Below are 14,878 nucleotides of genomic sequence, written 5' to 3'. Positions count from 1 at the left end.
ATGTTTCTAGCATTTGAAAAACTGCATTTTTCCATCTTTAAAAATATCTAAATTACGACCTATGCTCTCAATGTCAAATGCAGAAGCATTAATGCGTTCATGACCGCGAGGCTAGATTATTGTAATGCTTTATTTGGTGGTTGCTCTGCATGTTTAATAAACAAACTCCAGCGGGTTCAAAATGCAGCAGCTAGAGTTCTTACTAGAACCAGGAAGTAAAACCACAGTAGCCCGGTTCTGTCAACACTGCATTGGCTCCCTATTAAACATCGTATTAGGGATGTAACGGTATGAAAATTTCTCATCACGATTATAGTGACCAAAATTATCACGGTTATCAGTATTATCACGGTATTGTTAAAATGTGCTGGAGATGTTCAAAAAGTACCGATACATAAATCACTTCAAGTTTTATACTTAAAAATCAACAAACAGCAAATAAAATGACTTTTTGTTTGCATAATCACTAAAACAATAACATTACCAATGAGGTCTGGATTTTAAATGACAACTTGACTGACACCAGTTTAATAGCATGTTCAAATAAATAATGTAAATGTTCAAATAAAGCTTTGAAAAAGTTTCATATAAAGGTAAACCTCACATTTCAGCCTTTAAAGAAAAGAGTTAAGTCAAAATGATAATTAATTAATAAGGGGAAGGGGAGGGGGGAAGTGGTGTGTGGCCAAGTATGGTGACCCATATTCAGAATTTGTGCTCTGCATTTAACCCATCCAAGTGTACACACAGTAGTGAACATACACCCGGAGCAGTGGGCAACCGATGTTGCGGCGCCCGGGGAGCAGTTGGGGGTTCGGTGTCTTGCTCAAGGGTCTCACCTCAGTCGTGGTACTGAGGGTGGAGAGAGTGTTGGTTATTCACTCCCGCACCTACAATCCCTGCCGGACCTGAGACTCGAACCCACGACCTTCAGGTTACAAGTCCAACTCTCTATCCACTTATCTGCTCGACTGCTCCATAAATAATTCTCTAACTTATCTGAATTGTTTAAATGTGTAGAATCCACATAAGCTTGTTTTTCATCAACCGGTTAAAATTTACAGCAGGTCATGCACATTTGGTCCGTTTTTTGGCCAGACAGAAACTGCACACAGGCTGAATGTAAATAAGTGTCTGTAAATCCACTCTCTGCCAGCAGGTGGCGCTTTATATGGAAAAGCTGAATTTCAGCTGATTCCCGTGAACTCCACGAACAAAGCAGTATTGTGTTTAAGAACACTTCCTTTAGGTCTTATATGGAGCTGAGATGAAAACAAAATGCCATTGAATCCTTTCTGAAGACAGTCAGATCCTTCAGAGGTACATTCATATAATTAATTCACTGATATATTCATTTGTATAATTCCCTCAGCACTCTTTTAAAACCTCACAGTTTTTCCGCCCTGTTTTCACTCAGAATGAAACTCTGCTGCTGTGCGCTCGTGACACTGTTACACTCTGCTTTATGCTGGACAGTATTTATTTATCGTGAGTTGTTCTGATCGCGGTAATCGAATACGGTTTTAATGATAATTAAAATATGAAACAGTAATACTAACCGTGGGGAATTTTATCATGATTTATCGTCAAACCGGTAATCGTTACATCCCTACATCGTATACATTTTAAGATCGTGCTAATTACCTATAAGGCCCTGAATGGTTTGGCACCTTAGTATCTGAGTGAGCTCTTATCGCATTATAGTCCTTCACGTCCGCTGCGATCTCAAATCTCTGGCCATTTGATAATACCTACAGTATCAAAATCAACTGCAGGTGGGAGATCGTTTTCCTATTTAGCGCCCAAACTCTGGAACAATCTACCTAACACTGTTCGGGAAGCAGACACACTCTGTCAGTTTAAATCTAGATTAAAGACCCATCTCTTTAACCTGGCTAACACATAATACACTATCGCATTTCTATAATTCAAATCCGTTAAAGGATTGTTAGGCTGCATTAATTAGGTCAACCGGGAACACTTCCCAAAACATCCGATGTACTTGTTACATCGTTAGAAGAATGGAATCTACGCTAATATTAGTCTGTTCTTTCTTATTTCCGAGGTCACCGTAGCCACCCAGATCCAGACTTTATCCAGATCAAATGGTCACTGCTGCTACTCGGATCCAGTCCGTATCCAGATCAGATGGTGGATCAGCACCTAGAGATGACCTCTACAGCCAGGACACCTAGATGAGCCCCAGAGACTGATCCCCAGTGAAGACCCTGTCTCCAAGACGGCCATCGGGGCAAGACCACAGGAACCAGATGAGTCCTTTGCACAATCTGACTCTACTTTAGCCTAGATTTAAATTGCTGATTTTTTCTGGCCAGAGGAAAATGACACTATTTCGACAAACTATTTCCCCGTCTAAATACTGTAAAGCTGATATAAAGCCACCCAGCTTTATATCAAGCCGATGTAAAGCTGCTTTGATACAATTTGCATTGTTAAAAGCGCTATACAAATAATATTGAATGACATCGCGTTGTGCCACTCGCGTCCAGTGTAGACACGGTGAGGGCAACGCAGATGCACGTAAACACTGAATGCCATTCACTTCCGCTACTATTTGTACTTGAAATGACACATATGCACAAAACTATGTCAAAATGCATGTCTCTCTGCATGTATCCTTGTAAAAAACTTGGGTGAAGGTAAACAATTGGGAAAGAAAGAGGATAACAATAACAGCAGTTAATGTCCCTGTTGCTTTCTGTGTCATGTTAATCAAAAAACAAAACACAGAAAAATCACTTTTGTAGCTTTAACACAGATTTATTGGATTTCATTTATACAGTGAAGACTATGCAGTGTTATTTTCCATTTGATTATTAAATTTCTGTCCCTGAATACTAAGCACTGTTTATTTCATTTGTATCTTTGTTGTGTTATATTTATATATGCTTGTAATTTGTTTATTTTATATGCTGCTTTGCTCACCAACAAAATCCAAAAAGTTTTTTTTCCAATATCGTGCAGCCCTAATCTACACCAACGTATGACATCAATCTGTTTATTATAAGCATAAACTGCAGTTTTGTCATTTGCCACTTTATATGCTTAAGCTCTTTAAATCAGGATTAGTTGTTTTTATCATTCACCACAGTGTTATATATCGTTATATTATATGAACTCTGCTATTCTTTTAAATTTAGAATGATTTTTAAAACAATAGCTTTATTGTAATTGTACTTGGTGTGAACGGGCCTTCAGTGATTTAGAAACTTGCTGTAATTAACATTAAAACACAAATACTCAATTAAGCTATTCCTTTAACTGATAACGCACCTTTCGAAGCTTTTGAGTAAACAAAAAGGCGGAGACTACTTTTATGGTTTCGCTTAATTTAAAGAATAGGTTCCTTGGGAGAAAAATCTACCTTATTCGCCTCCGTTTCTCCTAGCACAAAATGTCGCGGCACTATAACACATTTCCAAGTCTGTGCTAAGCTGCACGCAGGGTCAGTCAACTATGACTCAAGGCTAGGATCAAAAGGAACAGTGTGTCAATGTGATGGAGCATTATGTAAATGCTGCCTCTCCCTGCCTAAATATTGACAAATCAGCTCAGAGAAGCGAGGCAGTGAGAGCACACCAGCATCCACATGGGATCTCCCCTCCAGTCGCCTGACTGACACTTCATAGGAAATGTCTTCCATTTACAACCCATTATTTACTGCTCTCCCCATGATTGCTTCACACTGGCCCTGGCAGCAGCAGCCCCAAATTGCCCTCTTGGGTGGATTCTGAGCACACTCTTGCTCAAAAGATGGATTCACACCATGCCAAAAACGCTAACCAGATTACTTCTGTTGTCACCGATTCCCCGATTGCTGCCTCTATCCTAAAAGAGTACGAGAATCTAGGATTGTGCGAGACAGCCTGACTGATGTGGATAATACGGCGAGGCACAAGTGTACGCAGCAGGCTACGTCTCACTTCGTCAGTGATGTTCAGCATTGTACTAATAAAAGAGAATTAAGGCACATTCACACCAAGAACATAACTATATTATAAGATAACTATAATGATTATTATATTACCTTCCACGCCAATGAACCTTAACGTTCTGTTTCTTACAAGCGTGTGTGGCAGTTATGTCAACTGCTGCTGTAAATTCTTGAGATCTTTAAAGGAATAGTTCCCGCAAATATTAACATTTAATGCAAATTTACTCACTTTCAGGCCATCCAAGTTGTAGATGAGTTTGTTTTTTCACTGGAAGAGTTTTGGAGAAACTTAGCATTCTATCACTTGCTCAGCAATGAATCTTCTGCAGTGAATGGGTGCCGTCAGAATGAGAGTTCAAATGACTGATAATTGATAAATAATCTGATAAGTAATTTAAACAAAGCCAAAATAACACTTCCTCCAGTAAAAAAAAAAAAAAAAGTCCATCCTCTCACATTAAATTCCACCAACATATTTGTTTAGAACTGTTGGACTCTTTTTTCTTGTAAACAGTGTTTGATCTGTGCATATTTCTCTCCCGATTCAGACAAGATAAATTTCTCACTGGAGAAGACAATATTATTGATAGAGGACTGAGGGGTAGTTAAAAATATCTTAATGATGGACTTGCTTCTTACAAACACAGCTTTTTACTTCACAAGACACTAACTGGTGGACTGGAGTCACATGGATAACGTGAATTATTGTGATGTTTTTTTTCAGCTGTTTGGACTCTCATTCTAACGGCACCCATTCACTGCAGAGGATTCATAGGTAGATTCATTCTCCAAGTTTGTTGCAGTGTAGCAACAAACTCATCTACATTTTGGATGGCCTGAGGCTGAGTACATGTTAAGTAAATTTAAATTTTTGGGTAAACTATTCCTTTAAACTTTGTAGTTAGTTATTGTCCATGGTGTGAAAGAGCTAGCGATGTGACAGTCAAGCTATTTATCCACAAAACCCCTCTCTGCTGTTAAAATGCGAGAGCGACTCAACACAGTCATGAATCTTCTTCAAATATGAAAACGTCTTGCAGTGTGTTCGGGAAACAAGATTCAAAAGGCGGGATGTGGCTGAATTGAGTGCTGCTTTTGCGATGAGAAGGATGTGCTGCGCTTTAACCTGTTTTCAAAAGCTGAGCCAGGCCTATACATACAGCAAATACAATAGGCCATCGCCTTTAGGGGTGAAAAATGAGCACAGCTGTGAGTCAGTGTGACACTGATTTTGTTCAACAGTTTACATAGCTGCTCTGTGATACCCTTGAGAGTACTCTCATGCCCTTTGGCCAGCAGAGAATGATTACTGATAGCTTTCTCCTACACTGTTAAGACTCCCACACACTCGTTTTGTAGCATGACGCTGAAATAACAAGATCATCAGAGAATAGCAAATTGAGAGTTATTCTAGCGGCTTCGAAGTCTCTGACAACTATGTGCACAAATACAGCAGCAACAAACAAGAACCTGTGCGCTCATGTCAGTGTTATAGATTCTTCATTAAAAGGCATCATGTGGGTCTAAGCGTTTTGTTAAATGGGTGACATCAGCTTTGAGGTCTGTGCACGACCAAATGCTCATGTGATAATCCCAGCCTGTTTGATTGTCTTTTTCTTTCAGCCTGCTAGATAAGCACATAACCCGAGGTAGATGGTGCTGAAAATCACTGTTAAGGAGCAACCATAAAGCTAAGCCATTGTGCTTAAGACAAGTCTATTTGTGAGGAGAATGTCACTTAATGTTGCAAGTCTGCAAAATAATAAAATTGGCAACTATGGCTCAATTGCATCTGTACAGCAAAACCACAAAGTATCACTACAACATTTCAGATGACAGCCAAGACCCAGTTAGATCTTAAATCTTAAAAATAAAGGTGCCATAGAAGAACCTTTTTCTCTAAATGGTTCCATTAAGAACCTTTAACATCTGAAGAACCTTTCAGTTTCACAAAAAGTTCTTTGTGGCGAAAGAATGTTCTACAGATTATAAAAAGGTAAGAAAGAGGTGGTTCTTTAAAGAACCTTTGACTGAATGGTTCTTTGTGGAACCAAAAATGGTTCTTCTATGGCATCGCTGTGAAGAACTTTTTGAAGCACCTTTATTTTAGTGAAGTGAAGTGACATGTTGCCAAGAATGGTGACCCATACTCGGAATTTGTGCTCTGTATTTAACCCATCCAAGTGCACACACACACCGTGAACACACACCCGGAGCAGTGGGCAGCCAATGCTGCAGCGCCCAGGGTGCAGTTCGGGGTTCGGCGCCTTGCTCAAGGGCCTCAGTCGTGGTATTGAGGGTGGAGAGAGTGCTGGTTATTCACTCCCCCCACCGACAATTCCTGCTGGACCTGAGACTCGAAACCACGACCTTTGGGTTACAAGTCTGACTCACTATCCATTAGGCCACGACTGCCCCATTTTTAAGAGTTTAGTTCTGATTTTCACTGGCCACACCACAAATTTACTAGAATTAATACATTTAATAATATAATATACAGACATTTTAATAATAATAATTATTTTTATATATTTTAACAGATGTTCAATTTTTTTAAACTTTACTACTGGTTAGAAACTATTTATTAATTATAATATTATAATTATATTATATTATATAATTATTATAATTATAATAAACTGTTACAGACACAGGAACAGTTTCTTCCCTCAGTCAATACATCTCATGAACACTCAATAAATAAACGTAGAACACACAACTAATTCATTATCCATTCACCACACTCACTTATTTTATTTTTATTTTCTCATTTCTAATTTGCACATACTTGACCTGTACATACATAGTCGCCTATATTATATATTGTGTATTTTTTTGCTGCTTTGTACATTGGTTATTGGCTATTTCTTGTTATTTTGTTTTATTACCTGTGTCCTGTCCTGTTACTGTCTTTCTGTTGCACTGTGGAGCTTCTGTCACTATAACAAATTCCTTGTATGTGTAAACATACTTGGCCAATAAAGCTCATTCTGATTCTGATTCTGATATATTAATTAAATAAAATAGAAGTATTAATATAATAATAGATTTTGCATTACAAAAAGAACTACTGTAAATTATTCAGCTAGAATGTAAATCCTTTGATTCATAAACATACTTTTGCTGGAAAACAATAATTGACAATGAAAACAACACTGTTCTGATGCTTTTAAGACTAGCACAGGTCATTTTTGCAGTTTCAGCAAAGCTTTGTCTGTTAACCAGCTAGAAAACATTATCTCAGTGACGATATAGCAGAAGCTCAGAGGATGTACATTCATTTGCAACACAGCACTGGTCCAAAAGGGCAAGTGACTGTTCTGTAAACTGGCCTGAAACCTTCTCGCACTGGCCTCGGTCCAGTGGGCCATTCCTCATTGAGCCCTGACAATCAGAAAAAAAAGCCATGTATACTAACAAGTCAAGGAGAATGAAATAACAGTTTTACACATTAAATCATTTTAGCAAAACAGAACAGCTTGGCTGAGTACTGTATGAGGTATTATTCTGATTCTGATTCTCTAATGCATTGGAGAAAAAGGACCACAAAAACACACTTCTGCCTCCTCCAATCACAAGCTGTTAAGAGTGCCATTTGGTCTTAGTGCAACACAGTGGCAGGTGGCTGTACAATTCAGCCTGTGTTTACTGCATGCTGAATGGACAAGAAAACAATGCCATGATTATGATCTTATTCAGTATTATTTCTAATTAAGTGTGACTAGCCGGCTCTAGTTCTACATCCTAGAATGACAAATTTTTATAACTGTGTCACACTTCACCTAAATCGAATTAGATGATGGAAACTCCTAATGAAAACCAGTTGCATCTATTAAAACCATTTGTTTTTTTTTTCAAGGGCAAGAAAGCATAAGTGCAGCTCACAACCTGGGCCTCACATTTGATTAATTAACTGGTTTATTGATTATACACCATATACACTGTAAAACCCTACAAATTATGGTAATTCAATTTTTTTGAGGAAACCGATTGCCTTAAACCATTTAAGTTTTAAAAGTAATAAATACGAGTACTATAACTCATTTACATCGAGTTAAATTAACTTATTTTTTTTAGTGTTGGCTCAATCAATTATTTAAACATTTTAAGTTTATTCCACTCAGTCAGTTTGAATTCAGGTAACTAATTCTAAGTCTTCAATTAAATTAACAACTTGGCTACTTAAATGGTTTAAGTTCATCAAATTCAAAGGAATAAAGTTACATAAGACTAAGCAAAAACACTGGTACAAAGAAATTATTACAGAACAGGAGTGTTTTCTCAAGTATTTATTTAAATACATCATAAATGTTTTCAAACATAAAACAAAATCAGTGGGCTGTATATTCAAAAATATAACATTTAAGCTATCTTATCAGACTTTTCAACAAATAAGTAACGACCACACAAACAAGGAATTGTTTAACAAAATCCATTTTAAATGTTAAATATAATAATAATAATACTAATAAATAACTGCTAAATAATATGAAAGTGGATAATTTTTCTGTAAAAAAACCCCACCGCTTTCCTCAAGATTAACAGCACTTATATATAAACTTTAAGTAGTTTGTATACTGTAACTACGGGACTAGTTCCAAATTAGTTACAAAAAAAAGGACCAGTGCACTGACCCAAGACTTGGCAGTCATCATCTTCAAATAAAACAAAACATCCAATGGGTTTAAAGACAACGTTCCCTCTTCCTCCTTAACAGCAAAGATGGTGACAGCTGCCTTCAGCAGCTGATCAGGCTCCCTTTTTCTAAATGCAGTAAAAAGTTTTGTTAGTGTATGTCACCAAATATCATCATATTTAAACAAAGCGGACATCATAATTAATTTTCATAAATCACAATAAAGGTGTGAACGATCGGGGAAGTGTTTATTCAATAAAGTATGTGCCCATTTAAAACCCTGTAGTACTTTTTCACATCATAACTTCCAGAGTTGTTTATCAGCAGGATTTTCAGGGCTGAATATAAGCTGAATGTTTTAGAGCTTGAATTGAATTTGTTACAAAACAGAAAGAAAAACGGTGTTTAAAGTGATAGTTCACCCGAACATGAAAATTCTGTCATTAATTACTCACCACCATGTCGTTCCAAACCCGTAAGTTCATCTTCAGAACACAAATTAAGATATTTTTGATGAAATCTGAGAGCTCTCTGACCCTCCATAGACAGCAACTGAAATGTTCCCAGGTCCAGAAATGCAGTAAGGACATTGTTAAAACGGTCCATGTGACACCAGTAGTTCAACCGCAATTTTTCTGAAGCTATGAGAATACTTTTTGTGCGCAACGAAAACAAAAATAATGACTTTATTTGACAATTCTTCTCCTTCGCATCACCCTACTGCGCCATTATGGAGAGTATCACAATGAATGTATGTGTGTTTCTCTGCACGTAAACAAGCCTCAGCGTATGATGTTCTACGTCAGCAGCAACAGCACTCTTGATATCGGTGGAAGGTGTGATTTGGAGAAGAAGAATTGTTGAATAAAGTCATTATTTTGGTTTACTTTTTGTGTGCAAAGAATTCTCATAGCTTCGTAAAATTGAGGTTGAACCAGTGTTGTAACATGGATTATTTTACCGATGTCCTTACTACGTTTCTGGGTGTGGGAACATTTCAGTTGCATTGCTGTCTATGCAGGGTCAGAGAGCTCTCAGATTTCATCAAAAATATCTTAATTTGTGTTCTGAAGATTAACGAAGGTCTTACGGGTTCGGAACAACATGAGGGTGAGTAATTAATGATAGAATTCAATTTTTTTTGGGTGAACTATCCATTTAAAGGGACAGTTCACCTCAAAATGAAAATTACCATCATTTACCCACTATCATGACATGCCAAACACATACAAATCTTGTTCATCTATGGAACAAAAATTAAGATATTTTTAAAACTCTCACCGTTTTGTCAATCCATTGAAAGTCTAGGCAATCAATTAAGCTTAAAGATAAGTTTATCCATATGAATAAAGTGGTTTCATTCAAGTCTTCTGAAAGGTTTTTTATAATGTGTCAAAGCCTAAACTAAAAACTTTAGTTTTTAAAAACTATACACTTTTTGAAGCTTGAAAATAAAGACAAAAATGATGAATCAAAAATATATACTTTTGTTTGAAGATGAATAAAATTCATTCAAAATTGGTTTGGAACAACATGAGGGTGATTAAACCTGGACAGAATTTGAATTTTTTTGTGGGCTATCCATTTAAGACAACTCAAATGTTCAACTATTCAGTCGTTTCTGCTGATCTCAGCTAAAAGTTTAAAATGTTACCAAGTAAATATAAAGTTGTCCTGTCATGTGTCCTACCTTGTGTGTCTTGAAAAAATCTGCCGAGTCTTCTTTTCAGATAGTAGTAGATCTGCCAGGATCATAGCTTGAATGACTGATGCCATTATTGACCATAAAGACAAAACACAAAATTTGAGAAATTTAATTCACACTTAAGCAACATTTATGGACGGCTTATTTTTATGAATCATAATAAGACAACTTTCAACCACTACAAACTTAGCATTGGCAATTACTTGACATCTTTATGAAAAACCAAAGCAAGAAGTCTTAACATGTGTGCTGCTGGTCATCATTACATTTACATTAATAGCAATTCATCAAAAAATAAAAACTGAAGAACGATGCATTAAAAATTACATCTTGTACAACACTAAAGCCCATCAAATTGTTTAATGTGAATTCTACTTACTTCATTTTAGGCTCATATTAGTTTTGCAGCCGTCCTGTTTGCCAATGACATCACACCACCCTTCGCTGTCTTTGCTCTGAACAGATTGATTTCAAAAGCATGACAACAATTTGTTAGTACGAATTTTAAATAAGACAACGTGAGGAGCAAATAACAGTGTAAAATGTTAACTAAGGTTAACAAAACAGCCATTATAAACGCTCCTCATCCCCTTTGTTCACCGGGGCTTCGGCGGATTTAGTAAACTTGATCAGCATCACATGGATATTGTGGATGAAACTGACAAAGCGGATCATAAATAACGATTAACAAAAAGTTTAAACGTATTGTAATACAGGGAATGTGTTGCTTTAACGTTACACTGTAAAAAAAAATTCGTAAAATTTACGGTAAAAAACTGGCAGCTGTGGTTGCCAGAATTCTACTGTAAACAATACGGTAGCAACATTTTAGGTTTTACGGTTTTAACTTAAATTTACAGTTAAATACCGTAATTTCTTTAACTGATATAATCTTAATATACCAACCTATTAAAGTACTGAAATCTGTTTTGCTCCTTTGAAATACACTGATAACCATCAAATGCAGGTGATGATGAGAAAGTCACATGATGAGCCAAAGCCCATCACAAGCAACTTTTAAATAATAGAATATACAGAAGGTGCACAGTGTCATTCACACAAGCACTAAACACCATCATGGTGAGACTCATTAAACTGAAATATGCTATAAACATTAATTTAACAACATTAGATGTAACATACAACCCTAATAAACATAACTGATAAGAAAAAACTAAGAAGAAACAGTTATTTCAAAGAAAAAACGTCAAATTCAAACAGAATTTGAAATGGAACGCAGGGAATTCTGGGAACGTCAGTTTACGGTTTTTCCCTGTAAATTTTACAGGAACTTTCCGTTAACCACGTAACAGGTTTTTACCGTAGCATTTTCACAGTTTTTTACCGTTAAAATCACGATCATTTTTTACAGTGTACCTTGCTTCAGATCTGTGGCGCGAGAGACGGTTAACGTTAGAGAGGAGGAAGATGGTCTGCTGTCTCTATAGTTTAAAAATATAATTTGCAGGTCTGTATGTGTCCGGCTGTGAGAAACCACAAAAAAAAATAAAAAAAAAAAAATAATAATAATAAATATAAATATATATATATATATATATATATATATATAAAATTAAAATAAATATATATTTCTTAATTTACCACCACTGACAAACTGTTGTGTATAACACTGCATATTTAACACATGCCGTAGATAACTTTGATGTAAAAAAGGCGCGTTAGCTCCTTGCTTCTTTGCTAGCTAATGTTACACGTATTATGATAACTGAGCTCGTTAATCTTCAGATAAAGCTGACAAAACACAAAACGTTCAAAAGTGCTTTAAACAGGAATAAAGAAGTTTGAATGCTTACCTGTTATTTTCCGTGAGCCGCCCCGGCTGTGATCACGTGACTGAGTGAACTGCAGTGGGGATGAGCGCACGTGACTGACGGAAAAATACACACGGTTTTTGAAAAACACCCGGATAATATTTTGTCTCAAGTAAAATTAATTAATTTAAAAGGATTAAGCTATGCTAAATATGAAATAGATTTATGTATTTATTATATTATGGCTTAGATATTTAATTAGTTATGAAAGGTAATATCGTTTAGTTAGGCTATTTAGTTATGAAAGATATAAAGCATAATCACCTAGCCCTATGTTGTACAAACGTGACTTCTCAAAAAACAATTTTAGAAATCATGAATTAAGCTCATATTTCTTTTAAATATTTTGTGGTCAGCCAATAGGTGTAATAATCATAGACTGTATGGTAATAATAGATTTAAATAATTTATAGTAACTTATTTAGATTGAGTTCTGCTTAACCTAATTAGCTTTTGAGTTCACATCACAAGTTGAGTTGTGTATTATGGAGTTGAATTAACTTTTTTACATTTTTGAGTTAAATGAACTCATTTCATTTAACGAATTTCACTGTTAGGTGAATACAGTGTAAATCTTGTTTATAGTGTCAACTCTCATTTTTTCTGTATTCATTTTATTATATGTTGTAGACTTTGAGTGCTGCACAGTTTTAACTCTCTGGATGCTAATTAAAGGAACGGTTCACCCAAAAAATATAATTTGCTGAAAATGTACTCAGCCTCAGGCCATCCAAGATGTAGATTAGTTTGTTTCTTCATGAAAACAGAGATATTTCTCACCAGTGGGTCCTCTGGTGTGAATAAGTGCCATTAGAATGAGAGTTCAGACAGTTGATAAAAACATCACAATAATCTACAAGTAATCCACATGACTCCAGTCCTTCAATTAATGTCTTTCGAAGCAAAAACTGTTTGTAATAAATAAACTCATCATTATAGTGTTTTAATGTCAAACCATTGCTTCCAGATAAAATATCAGCCCGTAACGTATAACACTACTTCCAGAGAAAAAAATCCATAATCTGTTGTTAAAAATATTTATGCATACAAATATGCAGCTTTTCACTTTTTAATGATGGCCTGGAGTCATGTGAATAAGGCTACTTGTGGATTATTTTGATGTTTTTATCAGCTGTTTGAACTCTCATACTGACGGCACCCATTCACTGCAGAGGATTCATTGGTGAGCAAGTAATGTAAGGCTAAATATCTCCAAATCTGTTCCAATAAAGAAACAAACTTATCTACATCTTGGATGGCCAAAGGGTGCGTACAGTTTCAGCAAAATTTTATTTTTGGATTATTCCCTTAAGCGTGTATCTATCAAATCATCTGAACATTGTTTTTGCAAACATACAAAGTAACAGTGACAACACATAATAGAAATGCAATCAGTGTCAACCACCTGTTTACATCTACTTCATTTGTGTTTTCATCTATTCATCTCTTTTCGATCAGTCAAAGAACAAATTAGTATCAAATTAGTTTCGATAGCCAGTTCTAGCAACAAACTACACATACAAATGCCCATCTGAATCTTCATGACAACCACTATAAAACAGTGGATTGATCTTTCAAAGCACATCTCTGACAAGCCAGACACTAAGCAAACATGGTGTGTAAATACTGTCACCTGACCTCTCAGGACACATTTGACAATAAAACTGTGTGGTCAAGTCGGTAGCTTGATTTAGAAATCCCAAGACAGGCGAGACTGATTCTTCTGGGTAACCTCACAAGCTTGCAATGACACTATTTTAGCAGATCAACATAATTAGGGTAAGAGCAATTAAAAACTGCACAGTGAAGGGGATACGTGCGTGATTGTGCGCAAGCACAAGTTGCAACAAAGCGCTTGTGACTCGGGTGCAAGAAATAATAAAACACGAGCCAAACTATCAAGTTCAGTCCTATCCAAACTCTCCAATAACCCTTCTGACCGGGTCTGCTGTCCTTCCGATGACTTAATGTCACGCTGTTATGTTTATATCAGCACATGAATAAAATAAAGATGTATCTTTGTCAAACACTATCGTTGGCACACACACACACTGATGAAGAGGATGATGATGATGCTAGCCTGCTAGCTAATGTCTATTGTATTAATAAAGCATAACACCTCAACGGCAGCTCATATCGGCTGTGATTAACACACGGAGCTAATTACAAGAGCCATAAACTAATCGGATCATCTTCCGTACACCCGAGAAGACGGTCAAAGGCGGAACTTACCTGAAATCCTTCTCTACAACATCAGAGATTTTATGTTTTGAGATGTTGTTACTGAGCAGCGGCGATTAGCGGATGAGAGTCAAGTGCCGCTTCAAATGTTTTGGAGTCGTTTTACACTCCTGGCATACCGATATTAATTATATGGCGGTCACTTATCAATATTTATGGTGGTGAGGAGTGTTATTAACGGGTCAGTGTTGTGACACGGTGTTGTCTTTCTGTCTCTCTCTCTCTCTCTCTCTCTCTTCTGTAAGAAAGATCCCCCCCCCTCGATTGAAAGCCGCTCTTCCTGCGAGAAGAATAATGTGCGAGTAAAAACGTTCTGCCCACTTTCCAGTGTCACGCGCTGCGATTGGTTGAACGCTAGCAGAACGTAAGACCTGGGCCAATCAGGTTGGTTATTTTGTGATTTAAAAACGCGCGTGTACGTGTGTGTGAGTGGTTTTGTGTGTAGGACTGAACAGTGCTGGTAGGATGGTGAATTTTGATTCACACAAGACATTTTCATTTTTAATTGT

The 14,878-nt window shown here is 36.5% G+C and overlaps 1 protein-coding gene across 2 annotated transcripts in view; it reads right to left on the bottom strand.

Moving 5' to 3' along the window:
• Positions 1 to 14,629, bottom strand: part of LOC306860590 (arginine-glutamic acid dipeptide repeats protein-like) — a 182,854-nt gene extending 168,225 nt beyond the window's left edge. For both annotated transcript variants that reach the window (XM_079402358.1, XM_079402359.1), the window contains exon 1: positions 14,361 to 14,629. The gene's annotated coding sequence lies outside the window, so the exon portion shown is untranslated. The remainder of the gene's footprint in view (positions 1 to 14,360) is intronic.
• Between the last annotated feature and the right edge of the window lie 249 nt (positions 14,630 to 14,878).

This window comes from Barbus barbus, assembly GCF_936440315.1.
Source record: "Barbus barbus genome assembly, chromosome: 41".
Taxonomy (NCBI): Eukaryota; Metazoa; Chordata; class Actinopteri; order Cypriniformes; family Cyprinidae; genus Barbus; species Barbus barbus.
This window is presented reverse-complemented; position numbering and strand designations above follow the sequence as displayed.